This window comes from Neoarius graeffei, chromosome 23, assembly GCF_027579695.1.
Source record: "Neoarius graeffei isolate fNeoGra1 chromosome 23, fNeoGra1.pri, whole genome shotgun sequence".
NCBI lineage: Eukaryota > Metazoa > Chordata > Actinopteri > Siluriformes > Ariidae > Neoarius > Neoarius graeffei.
Window position 1 is genome coordinate 43655130 of NC_083591.1, and position 14424 is coordinate 43669553.

General features: G+C 42.4%; 1 protein-coding gene across 2 annotated transcripts in view; it reads left to right on the plus strand.

Annotated features, from left to right (window-relative positions):
* Nucleotides 1-14424, plus strand: part of ralbp1 (ralA binding protein 1) — a 74818-nt gene that overhangs the window by 15497 nt on the left and 44897 nt on the right. Inside the window, exon 1 of one of the 2 annotated variants that reach the window (XM_060906216.1) lies at nucleotides 9894-10047. The exons of the other annotated variant lie outside the window; for it this stretch is intronic. The gene's annotated coding sequence lies outside the window, so the exon portion shown is untranslated. Of the gene's footprint in view, nucleotides 1-9893; nucleotides 10048-14424 lie in introns of those variants that run through there. 2 annotated transcript variants of the gene reach the window in all.

Below are 14424 nucleotides of genomic sequence, written 5' to 3' on the forward strand. Positions count from 1 at the left end.
CTGTCCGCTGTGTCGCGAACTTGGCTAATGTTCCCCCTTCAGCGGCAGCTATTTGATTAGTGATGCAATGCAAAGCACGGCATCACTATTGTTCTTCTATGTGTTTCTTCTTCTTCTTAAACTTATTCCTACGCAATTTCGATTCGTAATAACTCAATAACCGTACATCGCACACAGACAAGCAATATATCAAAACGTGCGGCTCGATCGGACTCGCTATGCTATTACTTTGTTCATCAGAATACGATTTTTTCGCGACATAGTCGCGAAAAAATCGTCCAAAATTTCCCATTCATTTCTATGGAATTATTTGAAAAACTTTGCCGGCCCCAGAACTGTCTGGTGAAAAGTTGTGAAATTTTGCACACTGATTCTTGGCTGCCTCAAGGTTCTTCTCAGCAAGTTTCAAGTCACCACCTTAAACTCTCTAGCGCCACCAGCAGCTCAAAGTCGCAGGTACATTTCTGCTTGTAACTTTTGAACCGTTGGTCCGATTTTCAAAAACTTAGTATCGCTGGAATCCTTGGGCCAAGAGAATCCAGCACACCCTCTAACAAAATTTTCAACCTCGGAAAGTTTTTGCGCTATTTTGAATTTTGTGAAAAACAATTAAAATGCTTCTCCTCCCTCAATTTTTGACCAATTTCTCTCAAACTTGGTACATGCCAACTTTGGACTAGGCTGCACAAGAGTCTCAACCGGTGTTTAGAATTTCATAGGCGTTTGGCCATGGCAGCCAATCAAAATTGCCTTCACGGACGCGCAACAGGAGGTGTGCTCATATCTCGGCCGCCCTTTGGCGCATCTTAATGAAACTTGGTGGCAGTATGCCGCACCCCACCAGAAAGACCCACAAAAAAATTGGAGCAAATTGGCCGCTAGGGGGCGCTATACCTAGGAAAAATGGGATTTTTTGGAAAAACTACACACATTTTCAGACATCCGCTGCTCTGGCATGCTTTCACCTAGAGGCGTGGCTATGCGCACTGCATCACTCTCACAATTTCCCCCGGGAATTGTCAACTCTAGTTTTTAGTTGCTAGCCAAGCTAGCTAATCTTAGTTTAAGTCTTATATAATGTAAGGTAAACTTAAAAAGTACAAACTAGTTAGATTAAGTTAACTATTCTATTGTCTAAACTAGTAGCCAAGTTTCTGAGGTAAGAAAGGACTGTTCTTTACCTGAAATTTTCTTTTTTATAATATGCACTTTCTGCTTACATTTCCTGACACTACATCGGTACATCCTGACTAAAATTGTTACACTTTTGTTAGCCATAAAGTGACTTTTTTTTTTTTTAGCATCCAGCTTCATAGCTTCAAGCAGCTGATTTAAAAAAAAAACTAACAAATGCTAACTGTAATAAATATGAAAACAAATAATATGAAACCTAATGTCGATCATTGTAATCCAGTGTTTTCCCCGGAAAAAAATTAAAGCCCTAAATTCTGGCATGATAATACATAGGGCTGGGTTCAAAAGATCGATCCACGATCCGATATCGATTCACGTTTAAAAAATACGAGATTGATTCAAAAATGTGTGGATCGATCTCTTCCAGGTGACTATTGAGGTATTTCACCCACGTGACCAAGTCATGTGATGCTGCCATTTTGGACGGCACGGCTCGAATCAGTTTGAATGCGAGGAAGGCGACAAATGAAAAACATAAAAGAAAAAGGAGCGAGATGCAGAAAACACCTTCACTATCCAGCGACGTAGGGCATTTACAGGGTGAGCAGAGGGAGAGGTATTTGCAAAAATTGAGGTTAGCAGGCTTAGAGAACGACGTTTACCTGCTTCCACCAGGATTGTTCACTGACAGCTAAGGTTTGTTCACATTTTCATTTACTTTCGGTCCTCAGGATAAACAAAATGTTATTAAATGTCATTGAAATAACTTCTTAGTCTGTTGAGACATGGCCCGTTATAAGTTTTTCCTTTACTGTATTTACTAGTTTACTGAGCGCGCTCCGGGGCTGGCTGGCTGGCTGGCGCTAGCTAGCGCGCTCCGGGGCTGGCTGGTGCTAGCTAGCTAGCTAGCGCGCTCCGGGGCTGGCTGGCTGGCTGGCGCTAGCTAGCTAGTTAGTGCGCTCCGGGGCTGGCTGGCTCAGTAAACTAGTAAATACAGTAAAGGAAAAACTTGAGACTGAAAGGTTTTAATAGTCATCCAAATGACTGAACGTAAATGTTGCTACAGTAACATACTAGCTACTATGATGTTGACATTAGCTAGCTTGCCGTTCAAAACGACGGACACCGGGGCATCACGTGACCCTGTGACGTCAGGTGAAAAACCTCAATAGGCACTATTTTCTCGACCGCACAAGGACCGCTATAAAAAGCGGGTGCCGGCAAACGAAACCGAAACTTAAGAACGCGAGATGGCTGAAGCTGCACAGCTAAAATTACCGCCTGGCCTGAAAGCTGATGTATGGCATTACTTTGGATTCAAACGTTACGAGGGCAGAGACGAAGTCGACAGAACAAAAGCAGTGTGCAAACTGTGCCACATAGAGGTAAAATATAGTGGCAATACAACCAATCTCCGCAACCACTTATCCAGGCACCACGCCGACACAGTTTCAGCTAAACCTGCGGCGAATCAAACTGCACTGGAGAAGGCATTTGGTGTTAAATTACATGCACAAACACATATGGGGCTGTTCTTGTCTATGGAGCACTTGCATGTGACGTCACAGCCGATCCAGATTGTGACAGACGCCATCTTGTCGGTCAAACACCATATTTCCGCCTTCTACTTCTGGTTCTACTTCTGCTTCTACTTCTACCTTTTCTTCTGGAAAACCCTACTATATACAATTCTACTACAACGGCTGCGGCTACAAGCTCTCCCTACCTGTGCACGTTTTTTCTGTTTTTTGTGTGTATTTTTGCGTGTTGTTCGTCTGTACCAGACTTCAATATCCACTACAACCGTATGGACTTACTGGACATTGGTTTCCAGCAGAAAATGACGGTTTGTAGCGATTTCCATCGCATGCACAACATTCCGGACGAGATAGCGAGACCAGCGGGGTCTCCGTGGATTGTTATCGGAAGCAAAGCAAAGGAGGCGGCGTCGGGAGCGGAAGCAAAAGCGAGGCTGCAGGCAGAGCCGGCCTGTTAACTAAGCTCAGAAAACAGCCACTCAAACCTCCACTGCTAAGCCTCTACCTCTCCAACGCCAGATCCATGTAAACAAGACGGACGATTTGGAATTACAGCTGGAATTACCTTATTCTATTCTATAATCGGCTGGTCAGTGCTATACTCAATACTTAAGTGACTTACCCATCCAATGAGGATTCTTGTTTACAAGATGCCACATCTGAGTCGCTGACAAATCCTGAATTTCTGTAAAGATAACTGTCCAGAGATTTATAAGCACGCAGTGCTTCACCACTGAACAGCAAGGGAAAGTTAATGAGGTAATTATACACGTCCGGGTATTCCGCTGGCAGTTCAAAATCCGGTCGTGAAAACTCCGTCCGGAAAGCCATAAGGGTCACTAATCTGTAGATCGTTTATTTTAGACATATATCTAGTTATCTGTTCATTAGAAAAATGAGCCGTGTAGTCCGTCGGTTGAAATTGATCCATTCTGTACACGAGTGCAGCAGTATTCAGCGGTGTTTTTGACCGACAAGATGGCGGTTGTGTACTTTCCGGTCACGTGACTGCAAGATCTCCATAGGGACAGTTTTTACTTTAAAGTGACAATCCAGCAATATCTAAGTAAATCGATATCGAATCGGATCGTGACCTTATGAATCGGAATCGAATCGATCCAGGAAATCTGGATCAATTCCCAGCCCTAATAATACACAGACAATTGAGCGCCAACGGCGCGAAGCGAAACTAGGGGGTCCGAAGGCATGCCAGGGCTCGAAATTCATATATTGTTTCACCAGCCAGCCGGACTAGTTACCTTCCAAAGTAACTAGCCAAACAGAAAATCAACTTGCCAAAATTTGTTCATGTATGAATTTTACTTCTGTCAAAAATAACACAAAAGAGAGTAGTTACCATTGTTCATGACTAATGTGCATTTATTTCAAGACCCGACTATTTTGATACTGTTGTTAAATACATAAATGAGAACAACACAGAGCACCATAATATAATCCAAAAAAATGCCAGATGACTGACCCCTTACTAGTTCTTTTAGGAACCAATTCGTCCGCTTCCATTTTTAATTTGTCGCTGAAATTGCCAGAGCTTACACGGTAGCCTATGCAACACCAGCGATTGCATGAACTGAGTCAGCGCTGTAAACCGAAACAAGAAAATCTTCCCGCAAGTTCCTTTCAGCACCTAGATGTCGCCCGGGATTGGTTGGCGAGTGTGTGACGTTATTGTTTTTTTTTTACCCTTAGGCAGCCTCTCACGTTACTGCCTGAGGGACAGGGAGAAAACCACCGGAAAAGGTTTTAAACAAACGCAAGTCGGCAGATAACCATAAAATACTCTATAGTTACGATATAATAATTTTATGCATCTCACACAGAATTTTCGGAGATATATCGAGTATGTTTGATATATCGCACAGTCCTAGTCTGAATCTTCGCTTCATATATATTTTTTATTTTCCATTAGCCAGCCGGGCTGCCTAGTGACAGGAATTACCCGCCAAATGACAAATTAAGTCGCCTCGGGTGACCGGACCACCGCGAATTTCGAGCCCTGCATGCCCTCCCTGGAAAATTTTTTGAAAATAGATGCTCTCAGGTAGCCTGGCAAGCCAGACTAAATGTGAATATTTAGTCTGGCCTCGCTCGTAGACATTTCCGAAGGGTGGGGGTGGAACAAACCGCTGTCTTTCAAACTGTCTCTGTGCGTATGGAGCACTTGCATGTGACGTCACAGCCGATCCAGATTGTGACAGACGCCATCTTGTCGGTCAAACGCCATATTCCGCCTTCTGCTTTTACTTCTACCTTTTCTTCTGGAAAACCCTACTATATACAATTCTACTACAATGGCTGTGGCTACAAGCTCTCCCTACCTGTGCACGTTTTTTCTGTTTTTTGTGTGTATTTTTGCGTGTTGTTCGTCTGTACCGGACTTCAATATCCACTACAACCGTATGGACTTACTGGACATTGGTTTCCAGCAGAAAATGACGGTTTGTAGCGATTTCCATCGCATGCACAACATTCCGGACGAGATAGCGAGACCAGCGGGGTCTCCGTGGATTGTTATCGGAAGCAAAGGAGGCGGCGTCGGGAGCGGAAGCAAAAGCGAGGCTGCAGGCAGAGCCGGCCTGTTGACTAAGCTCAGAAAACAGCCACTCAAACCTCCACTGCTAAGCCTCTACCTCTCCAACGCCAGATCCATGTAAACAAGACGGACGATTTGGAATTACAGCTGGAATTACCTTATTCTATTCTATAATCGGCTGGTCAGTGCTATACTCAATACTTAAGTGACTTACCCATCCAATGAGGACTCTTGTTTACAAGATGCCACATCTGAGTCGCTGACAAATCCTGAATTTCTGTAGAGATAACTGTCCAGAGATTTATAAGCACGCAGTGCTTCACCACTGAACAGCGAGGGAAAGTTAATGAGGTAATTATACACGTCCGGGTATTCCGCTGGCAGTTCAAAATCCGGTCGTGAAAACTACGTCCGGTAAGCCATAAGGGTCACTAATCTGTAGATCGTTTATTTTAGACATATATCTAGTTATCTGTTCATTAGAAAAATGAGCCGTGTAGTCCGTCGGTTGAAATTGATCCATTCTGTACACGAGTGCAGCAGTATTCAGCGGTGTTTTTGACCGACAAGATGGCGGTTGTGTACTTTCCGGTCACGTGACTGCAAGATCTCTATAGGCCAACGCTCTGACCAATCAGCGCAACAGTGACTGTGACGTAGTCAGAGCGACAGAAAGCAGTGGGGGAGGCCTTGAAATAAATAATTTTTCAAAATGCATGTTAATTAATAAACAGGTTCTAGATATTAAGAAGTTTGGAGATAATGACCACAAGTTTGGAGTCTGTACCACATACTTAACATACACTCTTATTTTTTCCAAGTGTTTTTCAAGGGTTTGCTTAAACTGTTTTTGAGAGTTTTTATTTAGTGGTGTTTGGTGAAATAATTTCCCTTAAATTTAAAATAACGGGAAAATAAGAAACAATCAAAAAGTAATGTTTCAAAGCTGTTTATTAATTCTTCGTACTGCACAAACTAGCCCCATCCTTTTGGCTACGAGCGGAGCCAGCTGGTAGATCAGACTTTTGCCATAGCCGGTCGGCAAAACAGCGAAAACGTCCTTCTTGAAAAGGAATGAGCGGAGAGCCTCTTCCTGCTCATGTTTCAACGAAAACTCCAAGTCTAATTCTTCTAAAACTGATTCCAAAGCGGAGTCAAACGCGCGCTGTTCACTAGCCGTAGCCATCTTTCCTGTTGTGCTTTCTCCAGCGTCGCGCAGCCTTGTCGTCACTCCTGCAAAAGCCCGCCCAAAGAATCCAAACAACAACCTTGCGTTGTGATTGGCGGGCACGATTTGATGCCCGGGGTGTTTTGTTGATATGGTGCGAGGCTAGACCCATTCGCTAGGCAAAAATATTTTTGGCCGCTAGGCGGGTGGGTCTAGTTTACTAGGCTAGCTCTCAGGTGCATTTTCAGGGTCTGAGAGGTTTTAGATCCATGATTATCGGATAGATTTTACCAGTGTTTCAGTGATTTCTGACCTAAATAGTATTAATGTATACACATTTGAAATTTCACCTTAAAGTTCAGCATGCAAGTTAAACTGTTTTGTTACAGATTACTGAGGTCTATGATAGATTGAAAATCTACAGGGATCCCTTAATTATCTATGATCAAGTAGTGCTGTAACAAAAATGTGCATGAAAATATGACCAGTGGTTTGCTCCGTCTTACACAATCCAATGAAGAGAATCGATCATCATGACCTCCTGTTGATCACAAAGGGATCTGAACCTAAGAACTTCTACCTGAAAATAAGTTGCTGTATTACTATAACTGTAATGATTTAGAATGTTTCTGATGCAATTACCGTAATATATGTATAACTAAGATGCACTGAAAAGAAAAGTAAGGCAACTGCATATTATCAAGTTTAAATTTTGACACTTTATTTTTTAAAGGAAAAGAAAACTTAATTCATACATTTAAAGTGCCATTCCACCATTGGATGTATTCTTTGGCATAAAATACAATATATTTTGACAACATATATAAACGGTATCACTAGATAGAGAAATCTTTTCGCTTCAAAATGATATATCAAACATAATTTTTTGACAACGACAAGTATATTAATTTTGCGACCAAAGTCACCTACCCTTTTAATTTCCGCACATGATGTCATCGGCAGGTTCCCCTTTGTGTACCGTGTGACGTGGCACATATTATCAGCAATGGCGGATAGAACGCGATAAAAATAATACCAATAAATCTAGCTAATACCAATAAATCTAGCTAACTGAAAGATTAACTCAAAATTTTGCGCAATTTTTTTGGCCCCCATATACGAGGAGAAATGACTCTCTCACTTTGGGGGTTTCCTGGTCTAAAAATAGACCGACACGTGGTATACAAGAAGGGGAACCTGCCGATGACGTCACGTTTCACTACCGCGCGGAAATTAAAAGGGTAGGTGACTTTGGTCGCAAAATTAATATACTTGTCATTGTCAAAAAATTATGTTTGATATATCATTTTGAAGCTAAAAGATTTCTCTGTCTAGTCATGTCATAAAATATATTGTATTTTATGCCAAAGAATACATCCAATGGTGGAATGGCACTTTAAGTTTGCAGAAACTTTATGTACTTATAAACACGTTCATGAAGAGAATTTGTTAATAAGTGTCAAATGTAGCATAATTTCGAATAATAATGATAAGCGTATTTGGCAGTGTGACGTCACTGTGAGCTTTGAACAAAAGAATAATCCGGAGCCGCCTTTTGTTAAATGGATCCCAGTGACATCACACTGCCAAAAATGCTTATGATTATTATTTGAAATTATGCTACTGTATATTTGACACATTTGGACAACTTCACTTTGTGAGTGTGTTTATAAGTACATAATCTTTCTGCAAACCCAAACTAATGAATGAAGTTTTCTACTCCTTTAAAGCAGATTAATTCTCCTTGGCTTTTGCTCGGCCCAATGTTGGGTGACCCTCTCACAGTCCATCTCGCTGTCCATCTCGCTGTCATCCATGCTGATGTGGATCAAATTGTCCAGCGAGTACTTTTTGAGCCGGTCGCTGTGATCAAAATTGACGACGTTTTCGTTGTCGTGACAGTTGTCTGGTTTTGTGCGCCATCACTCACGTGGGTTTGTTGACGTTTAGTCAACCAATCTTTGATCCATAATGGTAATAGACCAGGTCAAACTTTTGTGATTAAAATCAGTCGGCTTTGTCCGTCTGGTGGGGGACAACATCGGCAGCCAATGAGATCGCTTATAATGAATCGGAAAATTCCAGGATGTCTGACGTTTTCTTTCGATATTTTTATTGGACGGTTTGAACACGTGATCTTGACATGGCAACAGATTAGTTTGTTTACATCATACCACGCAGACATATTACTTTGACAAAATCAACACAAACATTGGAAAAAAGACCACTTGTTTTAACACAAATATCAATCAATATGTAAATGGATCTGTTATTTGCTCTCTTATGTATCTAGTTACTTGTGGGTAGGAAATTTAACGTATCGGTATAAATCTAAGCGTATCGGATTTTAACTAAAGCGACTAAGCGTATTGGCAGGCAGAGCAAGCATATCGGGCCCGACACGCTAAAACACTGGGGAAAACTATGTAATCTATATATTTGTCATATTTGTTTAGATAGTTATAACGGATAGCTACTAGCATGCAAAATAGTTTGTATGGAGCACTTGCATGTGACGTCACAGCCGATCCAGATTGTGACAGACGCCATCTTGTAGGTCAAACGCCATATTCCGCCTTCTACTTCTACTTCTGGTTCTACTTCTGCTTTTACTTCTACCTTTTCTTCTGGAAAACCCTACTATATACAATTCTACTACAACGGCTGCGGCTACAAGCTCTCCCTACCTGTGCACGTTTTTTTATGTTTTTTGTGTGTATTTTTGCATGTTGTTCATCTGTACTGGACTTCAATATCCACTACAACCGTATGGACTTACTGGACATTGGTTTCCAGCAGAAAATGACGGTTTGTAGCGATTTCCATCGCATGCACAACATTCCGGACGAGATAGCGAGACCAGTGGGGTCTCTGTGGATTGTTATCGGAAGCAAAGCGAAGGAGGCGGTGTCAGGAGCGGAAGCAAAAGCGAGGCTGCAGAGCCGGCCTGTTAACTAAGCTCAGAAAACAGCCACTCAAACCTCCACTGCCAAGCCTCTACCTCTCCAACGCCAGATCCATGTAAACAAGACGGACGATTTGGAATTACAGCTGGAATTACCTTATTCTATTCTATAATCGGCTGGTCAGTGCTATACTCAATACTTAAGTGACTTACCCATCCAATGAGGATTCTTGTTTACAAGATGCCACATCTGAGTCGCTGACAAATCCTGAATTTCTGTAAAGATAACTGTCCAGAGATTTATAAGCACGCAGTGCTTCACCACTGAACAGCGAGGGAAAGTTAATGAGGTAATTATACATGTCCGGGTATTCCGCTGGCAGTTCAAAATCCGGTCGTGAAAACTCCGTCCGGTAAGCCATAAGTAGGGCTGCACAATATATCGAAAAAGTATCGATATCGCGATATCATAGTTTGCAATACACATATCGCAAAAATTACTTAAATTTCGATAAAAGGCACATTTTTCTGTGCCGTCCAATCACATTTGAATGTCAACAAGCACCGCGGGATAACTCCGCCCCCTATTGCAAAACAAGTAAAAGCCTCGTGGTGATGGCGGAAGGTGGGAGCGGTAGCAAGTGTGGTGAGACAAACTTGTGTGAGGAGGAACTGGTTTCCAAAAAAAAAATGCACGTCTGCTATTTGGAAGTACTTTGGATTCAGGAGGGATGACGTACTGCAAACTCAGGTACTTTGCAAGACATGTACCTGTAAAACAGTGGTGGGGCGGCTCACTGGGACAAACACTGATATACAGCAGCATGAAAACATAAAACCGCGCTCTCTCTCACTCTCTCTCTCACACACACACACACACACAACCGCTCGCTCGCTCGCTCGCTCGCTCACACACACACCACTGCTCTCTCACCCGCATGTGTTATTAACAGATTGTGTTTGAGTTTATGGTGAATCTGTGTCGCTCACCTTCATCTCCCGGGAGCCGCTGAAATTGCCATTTTGAATGCTTTAATGTAATGTAGTTTTCAGTTTTTTGTTTACTTCAACTTAAGACATTTTCTGCTGCGCTCACTAAAATTAAGAGATTTAAAGATGATTGATGGACACCATTGCAGGTGTAGCCATGTTTTTCCAATAAAAAATAATGTTGGAATGGAAGCGATGCATTGGGTGTTTTTTTTAAATGCTAGATACAGGGCAGAACGGTGAGTAGAGGTAAGAAAAACAGTATATATTTAATTATCGTGATACATATCGATATCGAGATATTCAGTCATGTTATCGAATATCGCATATTTTTCTGATATCGTGCAGCCCTAGCCATAAGGGTCACTAATCTGTAGATCGTTTATTTTAGACATATATCTAGTTATCTGTTCATTAGAAAAATGAGCCGTGTAGTCCGTCGGTTGAAATTGATCCATTCTGTACACGAGTGCAGCAGTATTCAGCGGTGTTTTTGACCGACAAGATGGCGGTTGTGTACTTTCCGGTCACGTGACTGCAAGATCTCTATTGTCAGTCATCATGCTAGGTAATGTTTGAAAGATTTGCTTTAGCTAATGTTTTCCCACCTTACTTGCTGAAAGACAAACTAATTTACAGTTTGATTTGAGGCTGTAAAAGTTTTTTTTTCATACTTTTTAGTAAATTTTTTAAGAGTTTGTGTTTCTGTATTTTAGCTTGAGCAAAGAATTTACTTCAAGTTTTACCAGAGTATTTATTGAGAGTAAAGTTTGCACTTTTGTACCTCAGCTAAGGTTGCTAACAAGCTAGCTAACATTAAGATACCTATTAGGTAATTAAACCCATTAATTAGCAAAAAGTAGGCTGTATTTATTTATTTATTTATTTATTTATTTAACCTGCAGACAATTTTGCTAGCAAGCAACTTAGCATTTGGCTATTGTGTAAACCAGGGGTCATCAAACTACGGCCCGCGGGCTGACTCTGGCCCGCCACCCCTCTTTGACCAGCCCCTCTGCCCCCCACCACTTGAACCGGTCCTATGAGGCAATCCCCAAAAGTGGTCATGGCCTATTTTTTTAAATTGCTTTTTGGTAAATAATAACATGTCTGCATCTTGTATTTTGTTGATTTTATCAATTAAAATTGATATTTAGTTATAAAATGAACTATTCATATTTTCCGAATTTTCATCATATGCTCGCGATCAAGCAGTGACAGGCAGCGCACGCGCAGAGAACTGTCAGTGTTCAGGACAGCAAAATGGCTAGCAGTCAGCGAAAAGCTGACAGAGAGTGCAGAGTTTTTAAAGAACAGTGGACCACCGATTATTTTTTCGTTCAGTGTAAGGACCGTGCAGTTTGTCTTTGTATGTAAAGAAAGTGTGTCGGTTTTCAAAGAATATAATCTGCGTCGTCACTACGAAACCCGCCACAAAGAGTCTGCTAGTTTGCGAGGGCAAACAAGAGAAGACAGGATTCGGAGGATGAAATGTGGACTGGCTGCACAACAGAATGGATTCCTTCACCAAACCCAGATCAACCAGGCTGCTGTCCGAGCTAGCTATAAGGTAGCTCACCTACTAGCTACCCATGGAAAGCCGTTTACTGATGGGGACTTTGTTAAAGTATGCATGCTTGCTGTGGCTGAGGAGGTGTGTCCCGACAAGAAGGATGCGCTCAACGCGGTGAGTCTCTCCGCACCTACTATGACCAGGCGAACCGAAGATTTGGGGGACAACGTGTATGACCAGCTGAATGAGAGAGTATCAGAATTCGAGTTTTTTGCTTTGGCCATGGATGAGAGCAATGACGTGCAGGACACAGCACAACTGCTGTGATCTATTGCTCATATTATAATTTCACTGTTTTTTTTTTAAATGTATTTATTTTATAGGCCTATTTATTTGACCTTTATTAAGTGCTGCACACTATTATTAATATCAACAGGCCTACCTACAATTTTATAATTTTCCACTCACCTTTGCCAGTGTCAATCACCTCAACTAGGCAGATGTTTCTTACCTTGACAGCTTTGATGTTATTTTTATTAGAAAATAAATAAATGGAATATCTGTGGTATTTCAAATTAAAACAAAGTGTGAAGACTCGATTACTACTTTTGCAAACCACTAGTAAAGATAAATATGTGCCAGGAATCAAGTGTTGATATAGTAGTGGGGGATACAGTGGTGGGGGATACAGTGGTGGGGGATACAGTGGTGGAGGATACAGTGGTGGTGGATACAGCGGTGGTGGATACAGCAGTGGGGGATACAGCAGTGGGGGATACAGTAGTGGAGGATACAGTAGTGGAGGATACAGTAGTGTGGATACAGTGGTGGTGGATACAGTAGTGGTGGATACAGTGGTGGGGGATACAGTAGTGGGGATACAGTAGTGGTGGATATAGTGGTGGAGGATACAGTGGTGGTGGATACAGCAGTGGGGGATACAGCAGTGGGGGATACAGCAGTGGGGGATACAGTAGTGGAGGATACAGTAGTGTGGATACAGTGGTGGTGGATACAGTAGTGGTGGATACAGTGGTGGGGGATACAGTAGTGGGGATACAGTAGTGGTGGATATAGTGGTGGGGGATACAGTCGTGTGGATATAGTAGTGGGGATACAGTAGTGTGGATACAGTGGTGGGGGATATAGTAGTGGGGGATATAGTAGTGGGGGATATAGTAGTGTGGATGGCTGTGCCAGGTTAGTAATCTCTACTACACAATGAGGCCTGCTGGTGGTCATATTTGTCTGGGTCATACAATTCTATGTTATATAGCTGACCCGACCCCGGCCCCCCATCACAGTCAGGAACGACAACGTGGCCCCCAGAGAAAAAAGTTTGGTGACCCCTGGTGTAAACCATTACCCAAGGCTGCAAATGAGCTAGCTAGCATTAGACAGCCAAGGTATCAGGATAGCTAACATTTACAACAGCAGTTTTGGGATGAAAGCTTTGCTAGGTCTCCTAACAAGTTAGCTAAAATTTTTAATAAAACAATGTGAACTTTTTAGAAAATTTCTGTTGCCTGCTACTTAGTATTAGTTAGTGTTCACCAGTATAGTATAGATGGTTTTTAGAAAACTAGCTAAGCTGTTATACTGGGGAATTAAAACCAGTAGCTAGTAGCAAGTGTTGGCCTTCAACATGTGAGTGAGGAACATGGGGTGGGAATTAAGCCTAGGTCACAACCGGACGTACGATTTTTTTGGCCGTGTGATTTTTGGCGTTTCCCAAATCGCTGCGTTTTTTTTTTTTTTTTTTTTTTTGTGGAGAAAGACGCACGTTGGCCGTAAGTTTGTCTTGCAACCTGAAAAAAACGTAAGCGCCCGTAGAGTTTGTTTGACATGACAAAGAACCTCTGCGGCCAGTCTACGGCTCGAAAATCAGCACGTCACATGCGTGCCCTCCGTGCGTTTCTTGCGTTTTTTGCACGTAGACCGGCTGTAGGAGCACGTACAGCCGGTTGTGACCGAGGCATTAGCTTCATGCGTGTATGCTAGCCTTGGCTGTCTGCTTTTATTTATTTTTTCGTGTGGGGGGCTGAACATAATTAATCTTGTTAGCCTAAAGCTAAGCCTTAAGTGTACGTCTTGGGCTTGATACAGAATTTGCATGTTAGCTTCTAGATGTACTCCTCAAGATTAGTCATACTAGAACTTGTCAGACTTGAACCATCACTATGGTCTAGATTCTGTTCTGGTTTGTTCCTTGTAATCAGTTCTACAATTCACCAACAGCTATCAGCTTCTGTAATTGTATTCAAGAGAATAAGAATATTTTCGGTGTGATGGAGTCCGCGCTGGCCGAGTGCGTCGGATTTTACTCCGCAGCTCTGGAGAGAGTACACTGCTTTCCACCCACCGGCTATATTTAGCCAACCTATTGCAGGGAAGCAGGAAGTGATGGACAGTTTGAGGACACACCCTGTCAGTCCCTGTCCTCTGTGGGTGTGTATTTGTGGCAGAGCAACATCTCTGATTGACTCCAAAGCTCTCTAAGGAGACAGGTTCATAAGCACTGGCTGATGGGCTCTGATTGCTGTTATGAGCTCAGTTACTGAGGGTACGCTTTGCAAAGTAGGTGTCACGGCTCCAAAGATGGAGTGCTAAATAGAGAACGGGTGC